A 19,861-nucleotide genomic window follows, 5' to 3' on the forward strand; every position below is an offset into this window, starting at 1 on the left:
GTTGAATTTTCAATAGATTGCTTTGAAAGGCCAGTAAAAAGAATGTTGAAAAATATAATTTCTAAACAGCCCTGTTATTGTAGTCGTTTATTATCCAAGTAGCAGCGTGAACGCCAGGTCTGAGGGAATTTCCATCATGTTTAGAGCTGCACTCTGATTCCTGAGCATCCTTGACCCGAGGCCAAGTACAACACTTGCAATCCTCACTGAAGACCATTTTCTCAGCACACTCCTCGAAGATGGCTACCTGAGCACAGCGGTAGAATTTGGTTTGACTGGCTGAGTCCCTCCATGCACCATCCTGGATTACAGATGGAACCAGGGTTGGGGTCAGGCTCAGCTCTTCCCAGCCTGGAAGAGAAAAATGTGGATTGATTCACTTACAGTTAGCTTCACACCAAAATAGGAATTGATTCCATCAGCAGATAGCTGGTGTGCTGAGGATAGTAAACAGCAAAGGGTCAATATCTTTAAACACGAAATCCAGAGCGTCACATGCACAAAATGCTGGGGGAATTCAGCAGGTCAGGCAGCATCTAGCACCTCCGCTCCATCTGACAAAAGCAGAGCTTACTGGTGGCCAAAAGTTTTAATTCTGATTCCCATTCTGACATGTTGGTCCGTGGCCTCCCCTTGTGCCAAGATGAGGCATCCTCAGGGTGGAGGAGTAACACCTTATATTGTATAAAAGTTGCCCATCCTCTGGGTCCCCCCGCCTTGTTTTTCTTCCCAGACCTCCTGTCCCATGATCCTATCGTATCCCTTTTGCCTATCACCTGTCCAGCTCTTGGCTCCATCCCTCCGCCTCCTGTCTTCTCCTATCATTTTGGATCTCCCCCTCCCCCTCCAACTTTCAAATCCCTTACTCACTCTTCCTTCAGTTAGTCCTGACGAAGGGTCTCGGCCTGAAACGTCGACTGCACCTCTTCCTATAGATGCTGCTTGGCCTGCTGCGTTCACCAGCAACTTTTATGTGTGTTGCTTGAATTTCCAGCATCTGCAGAATTCCTCTTGTGTACACCTTATATTGTGTCTGGTTGACATACAACCTGATGGCATGAGTACAGATCTCTCCTTCTGGTAAAAATAGACCTGATGGATTTAACTGGTTTCTCCATTCTCAGTGGCCACCAGTACGCTGGAATTAACATTATGGAGATGTGGTCAGAGAGGCCTAACTGGGGGTGCAGGGTGGCTTTGTAAGTACCGAGTCTGTTTGTATAAACGTGGTCCAGTCCGTTTGTTCCCCTAGTGGCCATGGTGGCATGTTGGTGGAATTTGGGTAAAATGTCCTATAGGTTAGCATGACTGAAGTCTGAAGAGACCAGCTGAATGGTTGCTTTGTAGAGAGCTAATAAAGCTCTCCCAGTGTGCCCTTGGCATTCATACTGGAGGGGATGTAGACAGCGATGATGAACACAACAGCAAATTCCCTGAGCAAGTAATGTGATTGGCATTTAATTGTAAGATACTCAATTTCCCCTGAGCAGTGACTGCTAACTACAGATGAATTGTGCACCAAACGTTGTGAATTCCACCTCCTTTGGATTTCCCCAACAGGGAGTTCTTGTTTACGCAGAACAGAGCCATCCCATGATCAATCTGACCCTTCCCTCTCACATAACCTTCCATTCTCTATCATCCAAGAGTTTCTTAAATGCCCCTAATGTATCTGCCTTTACCACCTCTGGAAGGGTGTTCATTAGGCATTTCCACCCTGGGGGAAAAGGTCTCTGGCTATCCAATCAATCTATGGCTCATCATCTTGCACACCTCTATCAAGTCACCTCTCACCCTCCTTCACTCCAAACAGAAAAGCTCTAGTTCGCTTACCCTATCCTCAGAAGACATGCTCTCTAATCAGGGCATCATCCTGTCTACTTATTACACATTCTTTCTATAATGGGATGGCGAGAACGGAACATCGAATGTTGGTGAGGAATACACTGAGTTCTGATGCCAACATACCTCTAATATGTGATTTATATACTGAATACGGCCTTTATTTCCTGTGGAGCATGAAGAAAGCTGACCTCTGCCCCAGGATACTGACGGACTTTTACCGCTGTACCATTGAGAGCATACTCACCAACTGCATCTCATTGTCCCGTATCGGACCGCAAAGCACTCCAGCGTGTGGTGAAAACTGCCCAGCGGATTATCGGCACCCAATTGCCCACCATTGAGAACATCTACCATAAATGCTGCCTGGGCAGGGCGAAAAGCATTATCAGGGATGCATCTCACCCTAACCACAGGCTTTTTACTCTCCTCCCATCCGGTAGGTGCTACAGGAGCCTCCGCTCCCGCACCAGCAGGCACAGGAAGAGCTTCTTCCCTGAGGCTGTGACCCTGCTGAACCTCTCATCACAGCGCTAAGCAGTATTGCATCCGTATTGTACTGTCTCAGTACTTTTATATTTGTTTGCTGTAGCACTTTTTTATTCACAGTTATTTTGTAACTAACACTATTCTTTGCATTTCTGGTCAGATGCTAAATGCATTTCATTGGCTTTGTATCTGTACTCAGCACAATGACAATAAAGTTGAATCTAATCTAATCTAATCTAAAAGTCTTTGTAAAATCCTCCTTTGTACGCATAATCCCATCTGATAGTCAACAGAGGAACACCTCAAGGATTTGTGCTTAGCCCACTGCTCTACTCTCTCTACACTCATGACTGCGTGGCTAGGCACAGGTCAAACACCATCTATAAATTCACAGGTGACACTGCTATTGTTAAAATCTCAGACATCTATGAGGAGGGGTACGGGAGTGAGGTAGATCAGCTGATTGAGTGGTGTCATAACAACAGCCTTGCACTCATTGTCAGTAAGACACTCCAGTCCTCACCGAGGGATCAGCAGTGGAAAGGGTGAGCAGCTTCGAGTTCCTGGGTGTTAATGTACTCAAGGATCTGACCCGGGCTGAACACGGTGACGCAATTATGAAGCAACTCCTCTTTGTTCAGGTAACACACACAAAATGCTGGAGGATCTCAGGTCTTGGACAGAAACATCGACTGTTTATTCCTCTCCATAGATGCTGCCTGACCGATCTGTTGAGTTCCTCCAGTATTTTGTGGGCGTTGCTCTGGATTTCCAGCATCTGCAGAATCTCTTGTGTTTATCTTCTACTTTGTTAGGAATTTGAGGAGATTTGGTAATGTAGCCGAAGAATCTAGATTTGGAGTTAGAGGGTTTGTTCGTTCATAATGTGCTGTGTCATTTCCCTGTCCCTAATGACCAATCTGATCTCTAGTTTCCTCCTGTCACTGTGCTGAGTGTTGCTGGGCAGTGTGCCTCATCTGGCTGAAGGGGCCTGTTCCACACTGTCTCGACTTGGGCAGCCACAGTCCCTCCATCACCATGATTGTCCTTGGCAAGTTTTTCTGCAGAAGAGAAGAGGTTTGCCATTGCCTTCCTCTGGGCAGTGTCTTTACAAGACTGGTGAGCCCAGCCATTATCAATACTCTTCAGAGATCATCTGTCTGGTGTCAGTGGTGGCATAACCAGGACTTGTGATGTGCACCGGCTGCTCGTGCGACCACCCGGGGAGTAGAAGGTATTAAAGCAGAATCAGGTTTATTATCACTGTCGTATATGATGGGAAATGTCTTCCTTTGCGGCAGCAGTACAGCGCAAAGACCTAAAATTACTACAGTACAAAATGTGAATCAAGAAAGGAGAGGGAACTTAAGGTCTAAAGACAACGTTGTGTTTATTGTCAGGTGCACCAGTCCATGTGTGCACAGGTGCAAAATGAAAGTCTCGGTGCAGCAAGGTTTACTTCTGCAGAGCCATCTCACGGGCAAAGTGGCAATTCGGGACCAAACCTAACTTACTGGAGGATGTTCGACAGCTGTGACAGGGCTTGAGTGCTATCACCTCTTACAAAGTGAAACTTTGCAACATAGGTGGCAACAAGGCTTCACTCCCAGATGAACACAATGCCTCCTGTGCTCGCTTTGACCATCAAAACAGGGAGGAACCCTCAGTGCCCAGTGACCCTCTGATTTCAGTCTCTGAGGCTGACGTACCTTCAGGAGGGTGAGCTCACAAAGAGCATCCAGCCCAGATGGGGCAACTGGCTGAACACTAAAGACCTGTGCTGACCTGGAGAGTTCACTGAGATCTTAACCCTCTCACTCTGGCAGTCTGAGGTACCCACCTACTTCATGCAGACTTCTATCCTACTGGTGCCTAAGCCTGCCTCAATGACTATCATCCAGGAGCACTCGTCTGCTGTGCTGAAGTGCTTTGAGAGGTTGATGATCAAACATATCAACTGAGAAGGACTTGGATCCACTCCAGTTTCCCTACCGTCACAACAGGTCCACAGTAGGTGCCACCTCATTGGCTCTTCACTCAACCCTGGAACATCTGAACAGGAAGGATGCATACATCAGGATGCTCTTTATTGGCTATAGCTCGGCATTCAATATCACCATCCCCTCAAAACTAATCAATAACTTCAAGACCACCTTGTACAATTGGATCCTCACTTCCCTAACTTGCAGACCCTAGTCAGTTCAAATTGGCAACAACATCTCCTCCACAATTTCCATCAGTACAGGTGCACCCCAAGGCTGTGTGCTCAGCCCCCTGCTCTATTTGCTTTGCACTTATGACTGTGAGGCTAAGCACAGCTCCATTGCCACATTCAAGTTTGATGGCGACACCACTGTTACAGCGGATTCGAAGGTGGTGATGAATCAATCAGTATACAGGAGGGAGAGTGAAAATCTGGCTGAGTGGTACCAAAACAAGAACCTCTTACTCAATGTCAGGAGGGGGAAACCAGACGTCCAGGAGCCAGTCGTCATCGGGGGGATCAGAGGTAGAGAAGGTCAGCAACTTTAAATTTCTCAGCAGTATTATTTTGGAGGACCTGTCTTGGGCCCAGCATGTAAGTGTAATTACAGGGGAAGCACAGCAGTGCCTCGTCTTCCCCAGAAGTTTGTACAGATTTGACATGACATCTATAGGCATCCGTTAGTCTCATGAGACCATGGGTTTGCGCCTTGGAAAGTTTCCAGGGCGCAGGCCTGGGCAAGGTTGTATGGAAGATCGGCAGTTGCCTGTGCTGCAAGTCTCCCCTCTCCACGCCACCAAAGTTGACCAAGGGAAGGGCATTAGGACCCATACAGCTTGGCAGCAGTGTCGTCGCAGAGCAATGTGCGGTTAAGTGCCTTGCTCAAGGACACAACACGCTGCCTCGGCCAAGGCTCGAACTAGCGACCGTCAGATCACTAGACGAACACCTTAACCACTTGGCCACGCACCAACACAACACATGACATCTAAAACTTTGACAAACTTCTATTGATGTATGATGGAGAGTATATTGACTGGCTATATCACAGCCTGGTGTGGAAACACCAACGCCCTTGAACGGAAAATCCCAATAAAAGTGGATATAGCCCAGTCCATCATGGGTAAAGCCCTCTCCACCATCTACAAGAAATGCTATCGCAAGAAAGCGGCGTCCATCGTCAGGGACCCCGTTCATTGGGACTGGGTCTCAGCTAGAAACGTTGACTGTCTATTCCCCACCCACAGAGCCCGCCTGAGCCGCTGAGATCGCGTGTGCATCGAAACTTTGAAAAATGCATCATTTGCATCAACAACCAATACAGTCCAAGGATGCGCTGGAGGCTGTCTGCAAGTGTCACCGACTGCGTTACCATGGTGAGACCCAGACTCCGCAGTGATGAAAAAAGCCATTCTACTCCTTTCAAGGATAATTTCGCTGTTTGATTTAATGACTGACTCTCCTATAGAGGCGGGAGGTCCCAAAGGTTTAATGTGTCATCAGAGAGCTTACGGTGGTCTGGCAAAGTGTGTGCCTGTGCAGAGAATGCCATGGAAAACCTGCCTTGCCGCAGCACTACAAACACAGCATCAGATAAACAGCATCCACAAGGAAAACGTAAATCAAACACACTTCAGCAAGAAACAATGCAATTAGAAACAAATAAAGTCTATTTTAGTGCAAAATGGTCAAAGTGGTCACCAATGTTTGGAAAACAAAGAAATTCTGCAGACGCTGTAAATCCAGAGTAACACACACAAAACGCTGGAGGAACTCAGCAGGTCAGGCAGCATCTATGGAGGCGTATAAACTGTTGACTTTTTGGGCTGAGACCCTTCACTGTGAGACATTATGAAGGGTCTTGACCTGAAACACCAACTGTTTATTCCGCTCCATAAATACTGCCTGACCTGCTGAGTTCCTGCAGCGTCTGTGCGTGTTGTACTCTAGTCAAAGATTAGGGTTCCGCCGGTTGGTTCAAGAACCTCGTGGCTGGAAGGAAGTGGCTGTCCTTGAACCTGGTGAACACAAAATATTCTGCAGATGCTGGGGTCAAAGCAACACTCACAACGCACTGGAGGAACTCAGCAGGTCGGGCAACATCTGTGGAAATGATCAGTCAACTTTCCGGCCGGAACCCTTCGTCAGGGGTTACAGCCCGAAAGTTGACTGATCGTTTCCACAGATGCTGCCCGACCTGCTGAGTTGAACCTGGTGGCCTCGTTTAAAAGTTCACATTTAGGATCAGTTACCACTCATCTGAACCTGCTACAGGTATTAGCTTTGTGTCTTCACGTTAGGATTCCTAATAGAATAAACAAGATATGATTAATAACTCGTGTAAATTACTAACATAAACTAAATGCCTGAATCCTGGAAACAGACGTATTCTCCAGTGAGATGAGGACTTTCACTCGGCACGTAGTCCCGTGAGGGCCTTCACTCCCCTCAGTCTCACTCTGCGCATCTCCCCCGGTACAGCATTAGCGCTCTCTAGTGGCTGAAAGTCCGCGATTCCCAGCCATGACTGATGGAGTTCACCTCGATTCTACAACGGACGGTGCTAACGGAGTCCATGCGTCCTACCGCAAAATACTTGAGCCATAAGACATGGGATGGAAATTAGGTCAATCATCCCATTGAGTCTGCTCCACCATTCCGTCACGGTTAACTTATTTCCCCTCTCAACGCCATTCATCTGCCTTCTCTTCGTAACTAATCAAGAACCTAATGTGATTATCGCCGCTTACATTTTACCCCAAACGTAACAGTAATGTTAATTAAACTAGTAAATATGTTCATTATGGTCAGGTGCTGTGAAAATATAAATACATTTTTAAATACAAGAGATTCTGTAAATGCTGGAAGTCCAGACAAAGCATGTACAAAATACCGGAGGAAGTCTGCGGGTCAGGCTGTATACTCCTTTGTCCATTCGTCCCCCCCCCCCCCCATCCCTCCCCACCGATCTCCCTCCTGGTACTTATCCTTGTAAGCAGAACAAGTGCTACACATGCCCTTACACTTCCTCCCTTACCACCATTCAGGGCCACAGACAGTCCTTCCAGGTGAGGCGACACTTTACCTGTGGGTCGACTGGGGTGATATACTGCGTCCGGTGCTCCCGATGCAGCCTTCTATATATTGGCGAGACCCGACACAGACTGGGAGATCATTTCGCTGAACACCTACGCTCTGTCCGCCAGGGAAAGCAGGATCTCCCGGTGGCTACACATTTTAATTCCACGTCCCATTCCCATTCTGATATGTCTATCCATGGCCTCCTCTACTGTAAAGATGAAGCCACGCTCAGGTTGGAGGAACAATACCTTATATTCCGTCTGGGTAGCCTCCAACCTGATGGCATGAGCATTGACTTCTCTAACTTCCGTTAATGCCCCACCTCCCCCTCGTACCCCATCCGTTATTTATTTATTTATCTATCTATCTATCTATCTATCTACCTACCTATTTATTTATTTATTACTAATTTTTTTCTCTCTTTTTTCTCCCTCTATCCTCTCACTATAACTCCTTGTCCATCCTCTGGGCTTCCCCCCTCCCCATTTCTTTCTCCCTAGGTCTCCCGTCCCATGATCTTCTCCCTTCTCCAGCCTCGTATCTCTTTTGCCAATCAACTGTCCAGCTCTCGGCTCCATCCCTCCCCCTCCTGTCTTCTCCTATCATTTTGGATCTCCCCCTCCCCCTCCCACTTTCAAATCTCTTACTAACTCTTCTTTCAGTTAGTCCTGACAAAGGGTCTCGGTCCGAAACGTCCACTGTACCTCTTCCTAGAGATGCTGCCTGGCCTGCTGCATTCACCAGCATTTTTTGTGTGTGTTGCTTAAGAATTGAAGTTTTATGCTGAGACGGACTGGAAACAAAGGGGAAAGATGCCAGGACAAGAAGGTGGGGCGGGAAGAAGGAATACAAACTGGCAGCTGACAGGTCTGGGTGAGCACATGGTCGAAGAGTTAGAGATCACTGAGGGGAGTTGTGAGAGAGGTCTCACTGAGCTCCCTTCAAAGAGAAGATTTAAATGTCTTCAGGGTAAACAAACCTCGAGGAGCCTTGGTGTTAGGGCAGGAAATCATAAACACAAGAAATTTTGTGGATACAGGAAATCCAAAATGCTGGAGGATCTCAACAGGTCAGGCAGAATTTATGAAAAAGTTCTTATCAGTGTGGAGGAACAACGGGATCTTGGGGACCACATGCATAGATCCCTTAAAGTTGCCACATAAGTTGATAGAGCAGTTAAGGATAGTGTGGTGGCCTTCATTAGTATGGGGATTTAGTTCAAGAGTCCTGAGGTAATGTTGTAGGCTCTATAAAACTCTGGTTAGACCACACTAGGAGTATCGTGTTCAGTTCTTGTGACCCCATTATAAGAAGGACATGAAAGAGACCCTGTGGAGAGGCTGCAGGGGAGATTTATCAAGATGCATCCTGGATTAGAGAGCATGTCTTACGAGGAGAGGTTGAGCAGGCTGGGGCTTTTCTCTTCGGAGTGAAGGAGGATGAGAGGTGACTTGATAGAGGTGTACAAGAGGCATAGACTGGGTGGACAGCCAGAGACTTTTACCAAGGGTGGGAATGGCTAATACCAGTGGATTAAGTTGATTGGAGGAAAGTAAAGGGGGGGTGTCTCTATCTCTTTTTTTACATCGAGAGTGGTGGGCGGGTGGGTGGTAGGGGCAGAAACATTGAAGAGACTCTTAGATAGGCAAAGGGATGAAAGAAAATTGGAGGATTGTGTGGGAGGGCAGGGTTAGATTGATCTCGGAGTAAGTTAAAAGACTGGGACAGCATTGTGGGCCAGGGGGCCGGTGCAGTGCTGTACTGTTCTGTGTACTGAACAGTGGTGGTAGTACTGTAGGAGCCAGGCGCCAACTCATTGTCCCTGTGTTGTACTTGTGTTGACCACCCTCACTTCGAGTTAGCGGTATGTGTTATGTGGGTTTGGGTGGCGGTGAAAATAAACGAAGGTAGTCATCTGTTCGCCTGCACAGAGGGAAAAGGAGGACACACTTTTTTTAATTGACCTTTCGTCCTTGCTTGAATTTGATTCGATTACGCTCGTCTTGCTTGTTTTTGTTATACATCAATTACGGAAGTGTCAAATGAAATTGCTGTTGGTTTGTAATAAAGGATTAAACGTACTTTCTCGACTTGGAATTCAGTTAGCTGGGAGCTCATCAAACCGTGTGATACTCCCTCACTTCACCTCTCAGAGACTTATAGTTTGTTTGATTGAGAGCATCCTGACTGGCTGCATCACTGCCTGGAATGGGAACCGTACCTCCCTCAATCGCAGGACTCTACAGAGAGTGGTGCGGACAGCCCAGCCCATCTGTAGATGTAAACTTCCCACTATTCGGGACACTTATAAAGACAGGTGTGTAAAAAGGGCCCGAAGGATCATTGGGGACCCAAGTCACCCCAACCACAAACTGTTCCAGCTGCTACCATTTGGGAAACAGTACTGCAGTGTAAAAGCCAGGACCAACAGGCTCCGGGACAGCTTTTTCCAGCAGGCTATCAGACTGATTAATTCATGCTGACACAACTGTATTTCTATGGTATATTGATTGTCCTGTTGTACATACTATTTATTATAAATTATGATAAATTGCACATTCAGACAGAAATGTAACATAAAAGATTTTTACTCCTCATGTATGTGAAGGATGTAAGTAATAAAGCCAATTCAATTCTTCCTCTCTGTCATCAGATTTCTGAATGGTCCATGAACCCATCAACACTAATTTGTTAATCCTTTTTTTGCACCTTTTTTGGTAATTTATACTAATTTTATGCCTTTGCACTTTTCTACTGCCACAAGATAGTACATTTCATATCATAGATCACTGACAATAAACCAGATTCTGATTTCTGCTTTACTTCCCCTTTCGCCAATTTATTTATGTATAGAGTGGACAGTCTGAATGGTATGTAGACTGCATTTGTTCACTGTAGTCTGTATGTGTGACAATGATAAGTCTGTCATGGTCTGGTCCGTGAAGTCCACGTTCTGGTTCACAGTCCGGTCTGTGGACTCCGGACTCCAGGTCTTCTGGCTGTTCCTTGTTTCAGTTGGGCTTAATCATAGGCACCTGATGCTCATCTTGGGGCTGGGAATATAAGTGGCCCTAGGTTCGTCTTGTCAATATCCTGTCTTTGCCTCTGTGGGGTAAGTCAGGCTGTCTTTGCCATTACACTGTGGTTGGATCTGTCCTTTCCTCTGTTGGGTAAGCCAGGCTGTCTTTGCCATCACCCTGAGGCTGGACTGTTCCCTTCCCTTCCCCTTCCTTCTGGAGCCTTGCCTGCAACCTTGTCAAGTTCAACCACTGGAGTGAGACTGGAGCCTTGCCGTGTCAAGATAAGAAACTGTCTGTCATTGTTTGGAACTGTCTCTCTGTGTCCTCGCCTTCACTAGGTAGGTCCAGCTTTTTGCCGCTACCTTGAGTTGGAACTGTCTCTGTATCCGTGCCTCTGCTAGGTAGGTCTGGCTGTTTGCCACTACCTAGTGTTGGGAATTGTCTTGTTGTGTTCAGCATTCTGTGTAGAACCCCGGCCCCAAGTCCTGTTCCCAAGGAGGGATTCAGGCTCTGTGTTCCATGTCCCTGTGTTCCTGTCTCTCAAGTCCAAGGCTCCATGTTCCTGTGCTCCAGACCAAGGCTCTGTGTTCCTGTCCTCCCCAAGACCAAGGCTCTGTGTTCTGCATTCCTGTCATCCCACGTCCAAGGCTCAGCTGTTCCTGAGTACCAAGTCAAGGCTTTGTGTTCTTGTCCTGTCCATCTGCTTCGTCCTGTGCTGGAGTTCCCTCATCCTGCCCAGGAGTCTCTCGTTCTGTCCTGTCCTGTAGCCTTGCCTAGTCCTGTCTCCCAAGACCATGTCATGTCTTCGCCTAGTTCTGGAGTCCGAGCCCGAGTCAAGACCCAGGTTTTGGGTCCTTGTCCAGTCTCCGGCTCAGAGTCCAAGCCCAGGCTCCTAGTTCCCAGTTCCTTGTTCTGGTCCCACTTGCCTAGCCAATGTCCTAGCCCAAGTCTGTGTTCTTGTCCCAGCTCTCTAGTCAAGTCCTGTTTCTAGTACTGCACTTCAGTGCCTGTGTCTTGCATTTGGGTCCTGTCTTCAGCACCCCGTTCCCCTCCCCCCCCCCCGCCATTATGACAAAGTCTATTAATAATTGTTAGGAAAGATATGCATGTGGACTTCCTGATGGAAAATGATCCAAATCAGAGACCGTAAACAGAGAAGGAGAAGCTCTCTATATGGATCAGGTGGGAACTTAAATAATATAGTGCAAGATAGCACCAATAAAATATATTTCATAATGCAGATGGAATACAGTGTGGGGAAGTGCACCTTGGTAGAAGGAATAAAGGAGTAGACTATTTTCTAAATGGGAGGAAAATTCAAAAATCTGATGTGCAAAGGGACTTGAAAGTCCTCATGCAGGATTCCCGAAAGTTTAACTTGCAGGTTGAGTTGGTGGTGAGGAAGTCCAATGTAATGTTAGCGTTCATTTTGACTAGAATATAAAAGCAAGGATGCAATGCTGAGGCTTCATAAGGGATTAGTCAGACTGCACTTGGAGTATTGTGAGCAGTTTAGGGCCCCTTATCTCGGAGAGGATGTGCTGGCATTGGAGAGGGTCCAGAGGAGTTCACTAGAATGATCATGGGAATGAAAGGGTTAATGTATGAGAAGGGTTTGATGACTCTGGGTCTGTACTCACTGGAGTTTAGAAGAATGAGGCGGGGATCTCATCGAAATCTATCGAATACTGGGAGGCCTAGACAGTAGACTTGCTCCATCATTGAAATGTTCCCACAATCAATAAACTCATTTTCAAAGACTCTTCGTCTCATGTTCTCAATATTAATTGCTTATTCATTTATTATTATTGTTTCTTCTTTTTCTATTTTCACAGCCTGTTGTCCTCTGCACTCTGGAGGAACGTTCTAGTTGGGCAGTCTTTCGTTGATTCTGTTCTGGTTATTGTTCTCTCAATTTAGTTTAGGATGCCCACAAAAATGAATCTCAGGGTTGTATATGGTGACATACATGTACCTTGATAATAACAGTTACTTTGAACGTGAATATCCTAGCCTGTCCAGCCTCTCCCTATATTATTACTCAGCCCCTCAAGTTCTGGCAACTTTCTTATTCATCGGCTATACACTCTTCCCAGGTTAATGACATGTATCCTTCAACCAGGCAACCAAAAGTCACTCAATACTCCAAGCGTGGCTTTACCAATGCTGTATCCTGTACAACCTCAACAAAATCCTCCATCCCGCCCCCGCCCCCCACCCCAGCAGGATAAGTGAACCAATGGTACGGTACGGGGCATCACAGTAGTAGATCCAATCACAAACAAGAGAAAATCTGCAGATGCAGGAAATCTGAGCAATCTTCCTTCCTACAGTGGACGGGCTGAGGTGCACTGAGGACGGGACGGGGGATCTGTGGCAGGCAACGCAGGCAAGTTTCAGATCTCTGGGCATCCGATTGGGAAGCCAGTGATGTGTTCAGAACCATTTCTCGGAGCGACACGATGAAGAGCGGACCGTGCGGCAGGGATGATGTGGTGTCATTAATGAATCATCCCTGGCAAGGAGGGGTGATGGTGCGGGGGGATCTCAAATGTGGCTTGAGGCTGGTACAGGGACAATACCAATGTGGGGCACGAATCTGGGAGGGAATGGATGGGGATCCAGTGGGGATGGGACAGAGATCTGATGGGGACAGTGATCTTGTGGGGGCGGGAGGCGGATCTGGTGGGGGGACGGACAAGGATCGAATCAGTACGGGACCGGGTCCTAGTGGGGACGGACAGAGATCGAGTGTGACCGGGATAGGGATCTACTGAGGATGCGATAGGGGATCTACTAAAAACGGGATGGGGGAATCTAGTGGGCATGGGACGGGACAGAAATTTGATGAGGACAGGGATCAAGTGGCAACGGGACAAGGAAATTTGGTGAGGACGGACAGGGATCGAGTGGGAACAGGACGGGGAATCTGGTGAGGACGGGCAGGGGTCTACTGAGTACGGGACAGGGTATCTGTGATATGCAGCGAAGGAACGTTTCAGATTTCTGGGCTGTCCCGATTCTAGACCCCGTCCGGTTCACCGAGCTGCGGGTGGACAGGGCGCTGCCGGCACTCTGTTCGCTTGACGCATGCGCTGCCGGCGATGGCGGTAACCAACGCGTCACCCGGGCAACGAATTGCAACAGCGCAGCGGCGGCGGCAACGGCAGCATGGCCAAGGTCTGGGCCGGGGAGCGGGTCCGGGCCCTGGCAGAGTCCTGGCGCCCTGCGGGTCTGACGCGGAGAGATTCCCCTCTTCCAGCCCGCCGGGGGATTCCCTTCTCCTCTCTCGCGGAGCTCACTTCCTCCGATCACCATGAGTGCGGAGTCCTAAATTTAAACCCAGAGACTGTCCACCCACCTCTCCTGGGTGGTGACCCCCACCCACTACTTAAGAATGCAGTGGATTCAATCCCAGATATCCAGGCCTCTGGCACCCGGGAGGCAACCATACCATCCAGGAATCCTGGTCTCGCCCACAGAACCTCCTGTCCGTTCCCCTAATTAATGAAACGCCTATCTCACCTCTTCTCTCCCTTCCCTTCTGAGTCACAGAGGCAGACTCAGTGCCAGACCCCACCCCTAACACTGTCCAAAATGATATACCTGTTGTTGAGGGGGATGGACACAGGGGCACTCCGCACTGGCTCCTTAACCCCTTTCCCCTTCCTGACTGTCACCCAGTTTCCTGTGTCCTGCAGCTTGGGTGTAACTACCTCCCTATATTCCTATCTATCAGCCCCTCAGCCCCCCCGAATACGGAGTTCATCCCGTTCCATCTCCAACTCTTTAACGTGGTTCGTTAGAAGCTGCAGCGGGATGCACTTCCCGCAGTCGTAGTCGTCAGGGACGCTGGAGGTCTCCTTGCCTTCCCACATCCCACAGGAGGAGCATTTCACTATTCTGAGCAGATATAAAGGGGGGGGAGGGGGAAAGCTATTCTTTCCTTTGCTTTTTTTTTCTGACAGAAGCCTCTCTTTGTTTGGTACAGTTTATTGTGAGACGATGCTGTACCAAACCAGACTGACATGACCGATGTCAGGATGGCAGTGTAGAATTGCACCAGTATGTTCTGGGCAAGGAAAAGAGAATCTGACATCTGTACCAGGGGAGTCGGGGTGCTGTAGTATTAAATCCATAAGACGGAGCAAGTCAGATATATTTAAAACATTCCCCTTTCATTATAAACCAATATCCTTTTGTTCTAGACCTCCGTCCTTGGAAAAAAAAAGGCTGCAACTATCTACCCTAACTGTGTTCTGCATAATTTTATCAAACTCCGTCAGATCAGCGTCCTTCTCCCCAAAGAAAACAATCTCAATTTAATTCGTCGCTTGTAAACAAAACCCTCCAGTTTTGAAAACGTCGCCGTGCCTATCACGGTTTCTGTAGTGTAGCGGTTATCACGTTCGCCTCACACGCGAAAGGTCCCCAGTTCGATCCTGGGCAGAAACAGTTTTGACTCGTGCTTCAGTTTCTCACGAGTTTCGGCCGATCTGCCCGGTTAGTGTAACTTTTGGGGTTGATTGGGGTTTAATTCACTCCGCAGACTGTGAAGGGTCACTACTCGTAGGTCTGCTCCAGGTGCTCCGGTTTCCTTGCAGATTCCAAAGGCCCCCACAAAATGCTGGAGGAACTCAGTAGGCCGGACAGCATCCATGGAAAACAGCACCGTCGGCGCCTCGGGCATGAACCCTCCAGCAGTCTCTTGTTTGTGGGTGCGTATCACAAGTCCAGGTTATGTTACTGCTGACACAAAGCTGACAATCTCTGAAGAGTATTGATAATGGCTAGGGTCACCCGTCTTATAAAGAGACTGCCCAGAAGAACGCGATGGCAAACCACTTCTGTAAACATTTGGTCATGGACAGGAAGAAAGAAGAGGAACTCTGCCGTTAACGTGGGCACAGGACAGGGCTGCTGTCTGGAGACTCGGCAGAACCTAGTGGGCATGGGACGGGACAGAAAGTTGATTTGGTGAAGGTCCCGACCGGACTGCCACTCCTAGCTAGCCGTTCGGGGCTGGGGGGAGGTTGGAGGGGAGACGGGATCACATCAGCCTGGTGGGGTTGGGACATGCTCCTCCAGCCAAGGGCTCCCCCAAACATCTCAGCAGCAAGGAGGGTGGTCCAGTGCAAAGCTAACGTCTCTGGCCCTGCATCGTGTGTGGGTTCGCCTCTCCCTGCACCAACACTCATCTGCTCTTCTCTCCTGGCTCTCCGGTTTCGAGGATGTGTATCAAAGGTTTCTTAAATGATTGTGAATAAAGCGACTTCTCGGAGGGGGGAGGGGGTAGATTAAAAACAGACGGAAGACCATGATCGCCCACGTCAAACGGCATATAATGATGATGACTGTCAGTAAATTGTGGGCACGCGGAGGGGACACTCACTAATCCACACCTCCCACCCCAGGTATTTATTAACCTGGGAGTTAAGGGGATAGCCCAATAGATAAACGGCAGTGAACATTTGGAATACAGTAATTACCGGTTACGGACATGGAGTTAATAACATCAAATACGAGCGGTTTGTGGTTCTTGGAACGGTGAGAGAAATGGAATTATTCTGAAATTCGTTCCTGGATGCTGTTACTGATGAGACCACCATTTAATGGCCACTTGTCAAAGATATTTAGTGTAATTGAGTGGTTTGCAGGCAATTTCATTCAGTAGCTAAATGTAAGTTACACGGCCGTCAACAGGTCAACGCAGAATACAGTGTCTCCGGTACAGTATATGGTTCAATCGGGCCTCCTCAATGTGGCCCTTATTTCCGCCTCCGCCAAAAGCGTGTCCCAGGCAACGTTGATTATTCAGTAGCAAAAACCCAATCTGCCGCAGCTAGTCATAGTCATAGTCATAGTCATACTTTATTGATACCGGGGGAAATTGATCAATAAAGTATGACTATGACTATGGACTCAGCAGGCCAGGCAGAGGGATGGATGAGACCCAGCATCAGTCCTGACGAAGGGTCTCATTCCGAAGTGTAGACTGTACCTCTTCCTAGAGATGCTGCCTGGCCTGCTGCGTTCACCAGCAACTTTGATGTGTGTTGCTTGAATTTCCAGCATCTGCAGAATTCCTCGTGTTTAAGTTAAGACCAGTGGTATTTTCCAAAGTCTGGATAAATGGCTGTAATTCCAAGAAACACATCTGAGACTATAGTTAATTGATGAGATTAAATAGATATGGATGACTTAAGAAATTTAAACCCTGAAATGGAATGGAAATGTTTGAGTCAGTGGATTGGAATGAAGGCTCCACTTACACACACCTTCATACATGCCAGTCTGCAACAGTTCTGCACGTTTATTTACATTATTCCGTATACTGCATCATTCAAACATGACACCTTCAGTCCTTTATTCACCCTTTTCGCTTCTGTCTGCTTTTTACATTGCAACATCCCGTTGACTGCAATTTTGCTCTGTCAACAGCCTCTTCTCACTACACATCGCTCTGTTTGTAAGCCCGCTACTTCATCTTCGCCACTATTATCCGATACCTCTTACATTTAAGTATAGGCAGCTCAGGCACAAGTCACACCATGCTGAACCTTTTAATTCCTGACTTTGTTTGAGGTCTTACCAACATCTGCCTCCACAACCTCTCCACTAACTGTTCTGGTACTCTGGTTCCCAATCCCCTGCAACTCTAGTTTAAACCCCTCTGTGTCGTACTAACAAGTTTTCTCACTAAGAAGGCTTAGAATTAGAATCCCCTCTTCCTTTTCAGATGCAAACCGTCCCTTCTATACAGGTCCCACCTTCCCTTTGAAAAGAGCCCAATGATCCAAAAATCGTATGCCCTCCCTCTTACACCAACTCCATTGCCACATATTAAACTGTAAAATCTTCCTAGTTCTGAACTCACTTTCACGTGGCAGGGGTAGCAATCCTGGAGGTGCTGCCCTTTATCTTGGCACCCAACTCCCTGAACTGCCTATGCAGAACCTCGTCACTCATCCTACCGCGTCCTTCTCTCCAAAGAAAACAATCTCAATCTAATTCGTTTCTTGTAAACAAAACCCTCCAGTTTTGAAAACGTCGCCGTGCCTATCACAGTTTCTGTAGTGTAGCGGTTATCACGTTCGCCTCACACGCGAAAGGTCCCCAGTTCGATCCTGGGCAGAAACATAGTTTTGACTCTTGCTGCTGTATCCCAAAGGAGAATGTGATTCAAGCAACACACATCAAAGTTGCAGGTGAACGCAGCAGGCCAGGCAGCATCTCTAGGAAGAGGTACAGTCGACGTTTCAGACCGGGACCTTTCGTCAGTCCTGACGTGGCCTGCTGCGTTCACCAGCAACTTTGATGTGTGTTGCTTGAATTTCCAGCATCTGCAGAATTCCTGTTGTTGGAGAATGTGATCCGAACGGTCTCATTCAGCTGTCCGAAGATCTCGCCGCAAAAACAAAACATGGGATACTCCTGTAGTTCACCGTAGCGGTTAGCGTGACGCTTTACAGCCGGCAGCTGTATAGTTTGGGGTTTCATTCGCTCCGTTGGCTGTGAAGTTCTCCCCGTAGGTCTGCTCCAGGTTCTCCGGTTTCCTTGCAGATTCCAAAGACGTGCTGTTTGAGTGCCGGGGTGGAGGTACATTTTAACCATTTAATGGAAAAAGCCTATCCACGTCAACTCTATCTATCCCCCTCATAATTTTAAATACCTCCGTCAAGTCACCCCTCAACCTTCTACGTTCCAAAGAATAAAGACCCAACTTGTTCAACCTTTCTCTGTAACTTAGGTGATGAAACCCAGGTAACATTCTAGTAAATCTTCTCTGTACTCTCTCTATTTTTTTGACATATTTCCTATAATTCGGTGACCAAAACTGTACACAATAATCCAAATTTGGCCTCACCAATGCCTTGTACAATTTCTCTCTACCAAAGGAGGTGTAAGGCGCTCCTTTCCTTCACTCGCCTGCAGGTCACCCCTGGGCAAGGTGTAGCACCTGCTTAGCCCCCCCCCCCATCAGGGTCATGTGAAGCCATGGGATCAGGTGGTGGATGGTCGTATGAGCAGCTGGTGCATATCACAAGTCTTGATTATGTGACACTGACGCCAGGCAGACAATCTCTGAAGGGTATTGATAACGGCCTGTAGCAAAATTTGCCAGGGGCAAACATGGTCACGGATAGAGATAAGAACAAGCAGATCAAAGACAGATGGGAGATCGTGATCGACCACGTCATACGACCCGGCACATAATGATGATGCCTGTTAGGGTTAGTAAATTGTGGGCATGTTATGGTGGCGCGGAGGGGGCACTCACTGACCCAAACCTCCCACTCCAGGTATTTATTAACCTGGAAGTTAAGAGGGTGGCCCAATAGGTGGCCCCAGTGAATATTTGGATTAATTTACTGGTTAAGAACGTGGAGTTAATAACATCAGTTGGGACCAGTTTGCGATGCTTGGGACGGAATTACCTGCTGAATTCCTCCAGCATTTTGTGTGTTGCTGTAATTATTTTAATATTTGTTCCTGGATGCTGGTGTTACTGATGAGACCAGCGTTTGATGGCCACTTGTGAAAGACATTTATATCACGCCGAACTGCATTCGCTGTTGAGATCAGATTTATTTATTTTCTGAATTTCATAGTGACGGTTTTGAGGATTTAGAGAGGAGTTAAGGGTCAGGTGAGTGTTGGCGATACGGTGCGGAACAGGACCTTCGGCCCCGATGAGACGCACCGCCCAGCAATCCATCTAATTAACTTCAGGGACAGTGATGTGGGGAAACTAGAGGTCAGATTGGAGATTAGGTACGAGGATGTGGAGGAGTTCGAGGTCAGATCAGGGATTAGGTACGGGGATGTGGAGGAGTTAGAGGTCAGATTAAGGTTCAGGGACGGGGATGTCAGGGAGTTAGAGGTCAGATTAAGGTTCAGGGAAGGGGATGCGGGGGAGTTAGATGTCAGATTAAGGTTCAGGGATAGGGATGCGGGGGAGTTAGAGGTCAGACTAAGGTTCAGGGATGGGGATGTGGAGGAGTTAGAGGTCAGATTAGGGTTCAGGGACGGGGATGTGGGGGAGTTAGAGGTCAAAATAAGGTTCAGGGACGAGGATGTGGGGGAGTTAGATGTCAGCTCTTTTGCTCGTGTTCGAAGTCTAACAACGTGGACGGGTGACGAAGCACATCAGGAGTTGAGGCATCCGTCCGCGATTGGGAAGCCAGCGATGTGTTCAGAACCATTTCTCGGAGCGACACGATGAAGAACGAACCGTGGGGCAGGGGTGGTGTGGTGTCATGAGCCAGGATTAACGAATCATCCCTGGCAAGGAGGCGTGATGCTGCGGGGCATCTCAAATGCGGTTTGAGGCTGGGACTGGGATTCCTGGATCTGGTGGGGACGGCCAAGGATCGAGTGGGAGCGGGATAGGGATCTACTGAGCACGCGATAGGGGATCCAGTGGGAACGGAACGGGGACCTG

The 19,861-nt window shown here is 48.0% G+C and overlaps 2 non-coding genes across 2 annotated transcripts; both read left to right on the forward strand.

Annotated features, from left to right (window-relative positions):
• The first annotated feature begins 14,798 nt into the window (after positions 1-14,798).
• trnav-cac (transfer RNA valine (anticodon CAC)) lies at positions 14,799-14,871 on the forward strand. The gene has a single exon. It is a non-coding gene; the product is annotated as a tRNA-Val (tRNA).
• A 2,612-nt stretch (positions 14,872-17,483) lies between these two features.
• Positions 17,484-17,556, forward strand: trnav-cac (transfer RNA valine (anticodon CAC)). Its single transcript has one exon. It is a non-coding gene; the product is annotated as a tRNA-Val (tRNA).
• The last annotated feature ends 2,305 nt before the right edge of the window (positions 17,557-19,861 follow it).

The sequence above is a fragment of the Mobula hypostoma genome, chromosome 13 (assembly GCF_963921235.1).
Source record: "Mobula hypostoma chromosome 13, sMobHyp1.1, whole genome shotgun sequence".
Lineage (NCBI taxonomy): Eukaryota > Metazoa > Chordata > Chondrichthyes > Myliobatiformes > Myliobatidae > Mobula > Mobula hypostoma.